Genomic DNA, 6,831 nt, shown 5'->3' on the forward strand with positions numbered 1-6,831 from the left:
TTATAAATATTAAAAATAACTTATTGTTAATATATTTTTAATTAATAAAAAATAAATAAATTATAATTTAATTATAATAATTTATTAACTTTTTATAATTTTTTTGAAGATTATCTATTTTGTGTTTTATTTACTTATTAAAATTAAAATTGGGCCTCATGAGCTAAATTTCTGAATTCGCCACGGCTTGGTCAATCAATCTTAAACTTCCTCAATATATATTACAATAAAAAAAAATTTTTTAAGATTGTTTCGGAGAAGTTTTTCTATTTATGAACTATTAAATTAAAAAAAATTTAATAAAATATTAAAATATCAAAATAATAAAATTGACTGCATTTCAACTTAGATGGGCCAAAATAGGCGTTGGACAACCCAAATGAGTTAGAGCCATGTATTCCATCTCTTTACTTTATTTGGACCCTTTTAGTTCATATTCAAATCCTGTGGCAGGTCTCCATGCATTCCAAATTTGTTGTGAACAAACTTTCTTGAATATTTTCATACTTTTCAAACATAATTTTTATCTTGAAAACATTTTCCTCTTATAATAATTTGATAATTATAAATAATTTAATAATATATAATTTCAAAGTCGGTTTTGAGTTTTATATATATTATTATGGCTAAAAGCTGTTAGTGAGCAAAGGAGAAAAAAAAAGCATTGCACTTTTGAGTCCTGCCATGCTTTCTTTGAAAAGGGGGAGTCATACCCTAGTTTGAGTTCTTCTCGTTACAAATCTCTCTGCTAAAAATTGCCCTGAAGCACACTGTGTGACAATTGACGGAAGCTTCACTCTCTGTAAAACAAGGACTTAACTTTTACGGGAAAATCAACCCTAATACCAAGTTCTTGTGTGAGGACTTCATTCTGTGTAAAATAAGGATTTCATTTTATGTGCTTCATTAAGAAAGAAAAGAAAAAGGAAGAAGAAGAAGAAACAAATTGAGAGATGCATACATATATCTTGCTTGATAAAATGTATGAGAGATATTTGAGTAAGGTATGCAAGTTCTTGTGTGAGAATTAGGATTTTCAGATATTTCTTAAATTTATTAGGGGGTACTAATTAGGTTTTTCATAGACTTTTGATGTTTATTAGACTTTTCATGTTTATTAGAAGTACCATAACCCATTTTTATTTTATTAACAGCAATTTTAACAAAAGAACTTTGATTTGAACGGCGTAAAATTGAAGATTTAAATGTTCAAATAAATCTTCAATTTTAAAAATATAAATATCGATAGATTAATTATATTAAAATTAAAAAATTAAAGTATAATTTATTAAAAAAATATTATTTGTAATAAGGGATATTATTATGTATCTTCAATGTTAAGCAACTCGCTTCTAATAAAGGAAATTACTCTTAAATCATAATGGAAATTACTCTTAACTCATAACTTGTAGCGTTTATCAGATGTCTATAACCTTTCAGCAAACGTCAATCTTACAACTTATTAGCCATTTCTAAGTCTATTTAATGAATTATATCTTTAGAAAAAGAAAGTCTATAAAAATGTATGTATTATATGAATTAGTAATTTATCTCTCATCAATTAATCACTATTTATTATAGCTTTCAACTAATAGAATAGGGCATTTTAAACTTGATAAAGGGTAAAAATCCTTAGTTTAATTAAAATCAATAACAAAAAAAAAAGGTTTACACAAGAGACAACAAACAGAAGTATATAAAACAATCGAACAACAATTGTATGCTACATAAATACTTATTCGACATTTGAGTTTGGTGGACACCAAATCCACAACAATGCCAAAAGCTCTTGGAAAACCAGCTTAATTTCATTTGCCTTTGTAAAATCCATTACTGTCAATGTAATGCAGCTTCTACAAAGTAGGTTCTCCCTAACAAACAGGGACTTGGCTCCACTACCTTACAATAAGGTGGACTCAATCAGGCATATCTTCACAAGTACTATGAACAAAAAAAGACTACGGATTCAAATTCAATTTTAAGTAGCTGACCAATAGGATTGGGAGATTTCCGCATTAAACTTTTAACTCAACTGTTCTTCTGATAGTTGTGCGCATTCAGATACATTCTTAGAAAAGTTTGTATTATAAGAATTACTATTTTCTCTTTCCCAATCGATTCCTATTTTATTAGAGTAGTCTACTAATAGAATATAGTGTCAAATTCAACAAGTGTAGATAAAGGGTATAGTTAAACTCCTTTTTTTCAAGGAAAAAAAAAATAATTCACATGGATCAAATGGAAATATATCAAATTTGCAGATCAAGCAAGTCCTCAAAAATGTTAAAAACTTCTTAAGAATTTAATTTGCCTCAGTAAAATCCGTAAATGTCAACGTAATGTAGCTTCTACCAAGTAGGTTCTCCCTGACAAGCAGGGACTTGGCTCCACTACACCTACAACAAGGTGGATTCAATCATCATTGGCACATTCACACAAGTAATATTTTCAAAAAAAAGCTACAGATTTAAACCAATTCTATGTGGCTGATCAATAGGACTAGGAGATTTCCAATATTTCATAAATTAAAGCAGTAAGCCCAAGTGAGCTCTCACTTCAACAGGGACTCGCGGCCAACCACGTCTCAACAACATGGATATCTCATCCTTGCCAACTATCATTAGCAATTCAATAAACATAAACAACCAATTTCAAACAATGGTTATAAACAACCAATTTCAAACGATGGTTATTTTATTAAATTTGAGAATTAATAGGCTCAGAATAAATACAGCTCTATCAATCAAGAATTTTCTGAAGCAGAACTGGCGTTTAAAGCTGAATATTAATCCTCATAGCCAATTTTCAACACAACATTTATATAGACCCAGAAATTATAAAACAAAATTTAAAAAGAAAATCATTGCATATCTGCATAGATACAGAACGACTCATATCAAGAATTTCAACCATGCTTTTCATCTCTGCTTCATCGATTTCTCTAAAAAGAATAGATAAATATTCAATCACCGCCAATAAATCCTTTGAAAAAAACATAATTAACACACTAAACACAATTAAGCCGAAAAGCACACATCTTTTCGAGTTATAAGCATGAGTTATAATCTGAACCCAGTTAACAAATCTTAAAAACACGCATATTGTTTAGGGTTTTTTAGAGGCAAAACTATTGAAGGAGACGCATACCCTAACATTCTAAGCTTGAAAAATCAATATTTGCCTACATGAGGAGATGTGGCCGTTGATTTGACACAGATCAGCAGTGGAAAGGAGAAAAGGCTGAACTGCAACACTAAACAGCAGAACTTTAGCACGTGCATTGGGGCATTCACCTTCACTAGATTAAATTCAGGGAAGCCCGGGAGGCATCGTGCAGAGTCTGATAAATAATACTCATAAGCGTAAAAGAGAATACTAACAAGTACTTCCATGACCTGATGTCTGAGAAAGAAGCACCGCTTCCATTGTGAAGACTGCGAATTTAGAGAGTCTTATATAGAGCTGTACAGAGCTCTAAAACCCTAGTTGTTGATCTGGGTATAGTTATTGGGCCGGCAATTTTTTAAATTATTGAGATGGGCTAGTTGATCCATATGTATGCCTAAGTTCTATTTTAAAAATAGATCTAGCTATGCCCCCGGTGCACGTGGGCTCTCGTCCATAATCTACGGTCTCTTTTCTTCCAAGGGCCACGTCACACAATTTTTTTTTTTTCATTTGTTTCAAACCTATATTATCTCTCTACCATTTTTTTAATCAAAGATATTAATATTCAGTTGATAAGAAGTTACAGCTCAATGTACATCAAACCCATAGGCTAAGCATCATGATATAACCAATAAGGTCTTATAGTGAAAATAGAAAAATAACTCAAAGAGAACCTATTCTAAAGATTCATATTAAAAGATTCAAAATAAGACTCGGAAAAATTCTTTAGAAATCGCCAATTGCCTCCCCATTCACTACCTTCTTTAGCTGTCATTCCGATTACCAATCGGCTCGGAGAAGACATCTTTCTCAATGATCGTTGGAAGCTTATTTACAAGTTGAAAAACAGAGAACAAAATTAGTCTCAACATTAAACCTAGAGATTTCAGAAAAAAAGAGGAGATGAAATCGGAAAAAAGATCACATGCAAGTTCTGGATCATGTAGATTAGCATAGAAACAAGCAACTAACAGAAAAGAAAAATGAAGCTTCCTTAATCGCCCCTTGCCACCATTATCTAAGCCGATGAAGCTACCTCTAGAAATATCCATATCCATTGCAGAAAAGAAGAAGTTTCCTATATTGATGACAGGTCAGTCCCATCCTTCTATTGCCGACATGCACGTAAGGAAAGAGTAAATAGGAGATGCCCCTCCATTTGAAAGAAAAACAAGAAAGAAAGGACCAAAAGTCATCTCCCTCACTAAGAAATCACTGCCTGTCAAAATAAAAAAAAAACCAACAAAAATATCTATAACCTCACCTGGATGGGAGAAAAAGAGAAACCCATAGGAAAGGTAAAAGAGACCGCCAGGTAGGGGCAACTGCGAAACTCATATAAAAAATTAGATTTATGCGTCAAAAAACCCTCGAAACTCAGAGAGAAACTATCATTCATTGAATCAACCACCATCTGGCTATACATATTTTGGAAAAACAAATTGTCTACACACATGTATTATATATTTTTTAGTTTAAAAAAAACATAAAAATTGAATATAACGGATAGAATATATAAAAATTATTAGGGTAAATTATATTTTAGTCCCTGAGTTTTAGCATAATTAACGGATCGATTCCTATATTTTTTAAACCAAACGCTTAAATTCCTCTGTAATCAGTCTGTCCAAATGGAAGGTCCTTCCATCCATTTTTATCGTTAAAAATGTGAAAATATTTTTATTACCCTTTTCAAATGGATAAACTATGCGTTAATCCTTAAGTTTTAACATAATTAATGGATTGAGTGCTTATATTTTTAAAATCAAACACTTAATCTTTCTATAATCATTACGTTTATATTCTAATCTTTTCATTCAATCCTTGCCATTAAAAGTATGAAAATATCTTTATTGTCCCCCTTTTAAATTAAAATATTAAGAAGTTAGGGTTTCATCTATTTTTCCTCATCTATTAAAATTTAAACAGTTTGATCATTTCTTTTCATTAAAAGAATACTTAAGTCCCCATTAACATTTATCCAGATTATCATATTCAACTAAATTTTAACACTTTTTGTTCTTTAATTTTCGTTCGTTAAAATACTACAATACTTCAAAATTTCAAAATTTTTAGAAAATATTTACAACTTTAGTCATTTTTAATTGGTACCAAGTAAATTTTAAATAAATTGTAGATTTTTACAAAAAGTATTTTAGGAAGACTTTCAGAAGTTTGACCACCTACTATCTTTAAACTAATGTCTATAATGGATGGAAGAATTATAATTTTGGATGAACTGAATATAGATGAATTTAAGAATTTAGTTTTAAAAATATAAGGACTAATATGTTAATTACGCTAAAACTCATTGACTAAAGTGTAGTTTATGCAATATAAAACGTTTCACTCATATTGGTAAGAATTTAATTGTTCATGAGGGTATTTTATATATTTTAAATATTTATTCTCCATTTGACCTATTGACTAACAAAATTATGGATGAAATGACCTCTTGTTTGGACGGACTCATTATAGAGGGATTTAATTGTTCGATTTTAAAAATATAAGGACTGATCCGTTAAATACGCAAAACTCAGGAACTAAAATATAATTTATCCAAATTATATATCTATTGAGATATTAATAAGGATAAATTATATTTTAGTCCCTGAATTTTAGCATAATTAATGGATTGATACTTGTATTTTTAAAATCGAACACTTAAATCCTTTTATTTTCATTTTGTCTAAATATATAGTTACTCTATCCATTTTTTCCTTAATTCAAAGGTAAATAGCAAGTCAAATATCTGAAAAATTATTTTTTTCTTTCCAAAATATCCTCATGCACCATACAACGCATATAAAAGAAACTTTTACATCTAAAAACCCATTATTTTGGTAACTTGATGATGGTGATGACTTGTTTTGCATCCAAGAAAATAAGGGCAGCACCGGTGATGATGATAAAGATGAGATGGGTGATGGGAATCTTTCTAAAGTGTCGTTTGTGAGATAAAAAAACAATTCCTTTAGAAGGATTATTAGGGTTTGTGCTTTTGAAAACTGACGAACGAGGGTAGAACATGTGGAGGCACATGCTGCCACCTCTATAGGGAAGTGATGATGATTGATTGAAATTAGAAAACCCATTACAGAGAGGGTTGCTTCAATCCAGTAACATGAAGGAAGCAATTGCTGAAGCAGTTGACGCCGTGGCTGTTGCTCCGAAAGGAAGTGGGTGATTATGTGTTCCTTTATATGTTGATATGAGGATTGACATGTCTTCTAGGCATCTTTGCACCTAGAAAAAGATTAATAATGAAGAATTTATGATTAACAATTAAGAATTTATGATTAACAATCAAGCTAAAACTCACCTTAAAACTTGAAAATATCAAAATTTAAGACTAAATTATGAGCCTGTTTCCTGACTGGGCATCCTAAGCTATTATGTAATGATAGTAAGCTCGAGGGAAAGGATTGCCTTTGGCAATTTTCTACCCATATTTTCTCCATTGGCAGCTATCATTCATCTATAATAATACAGAAGCTAAAATTATTACCTAATTAAAAAATTTGCAAAAGGGTATAATAATCAGTAAATTAATTCAACTTACCATTACTTCTTGGCATCTAGCTCTGATTGCAATCCTACAAACGAAAATTGCATAATCAAATACTTCAGCGGCTTTTAGTCTCAAGTGCTCTACGTCCCACA

General features: G+C 30.5%; 5 non-coding genes across 5 annotated transcripts; all 5 read right to left on the reverse strand.

Annotated features, from left to right (window-relative positions):
- Nucleotides 1-1,815: 1,815 nt before the first annotated feature.
- LOC122721417 lies at nt 1,816-1,925 on the reverse strand. Its single transcript, XR_006348096.1, has one exon. It is a non-coding gene; the product is annotated as a small nucleolar RNA Z278 (small nucleolar RNA).
- Nucleotides 1,926-2,309: 384 nt separating this feature from the next.
- On the reverse strand, nt 2,310-2,427 carry LOC122721416. The gene has a single exon (XR_006348095.1). It is a non-coding gene; the product is annotated as a small nucleolar RNA Z278 (small nucleolar RNA).
- A 285-nt stretch (nt 2,428-2,712) lies between these two features.
- Nucleotides 2,713-2,804, reverse strand: LOC122721415. The gene has a single exon (XR_006348094.1). It is a non-coding gene; the product is annotated as a small nucleolar RNA Z223 (small nucleolar RNA).
- An 83-nt stretch (nt 2,805-2,887) lies between these two features.
- LOC122721443 lies at nt 2,888-2,975 on the reverse strand. The gene has a single exon (XR_006348122.1). It is a non-coding gene; the product is annotated as a small nucleolar RNA U36a (small nucleolar RNA).
- A 216-nt stretch (nt 2,976-3,191) lies between these two features.
- On the reverse strand, nt 3,192-3,337 carry LOC122721447. Its single transcript, XR_006348126.1, has one exon. It is a non-coding gene; the product is annotated as a small nucleolar RNA snoR134 (small nucleolar RNA).
- Nucleotides 3,338-6,831: the final 3,494 nt, after the last annotated feature.

This window comes from Manihot esculenta, chromosome 12, assembly GCF_001659605.2.
Source record: "Manihot esculenta cultivar AM560-2 chromosome 12, M.esculenta_v8, whole genome shotgun sequence".
Lineage (NCBI taxonomy): Eukaryota > Viridiplantae > Streptophyta > Magnoliopsida > Malpighiales > Euphorbiaceae > Manihot > Manihot esculenta.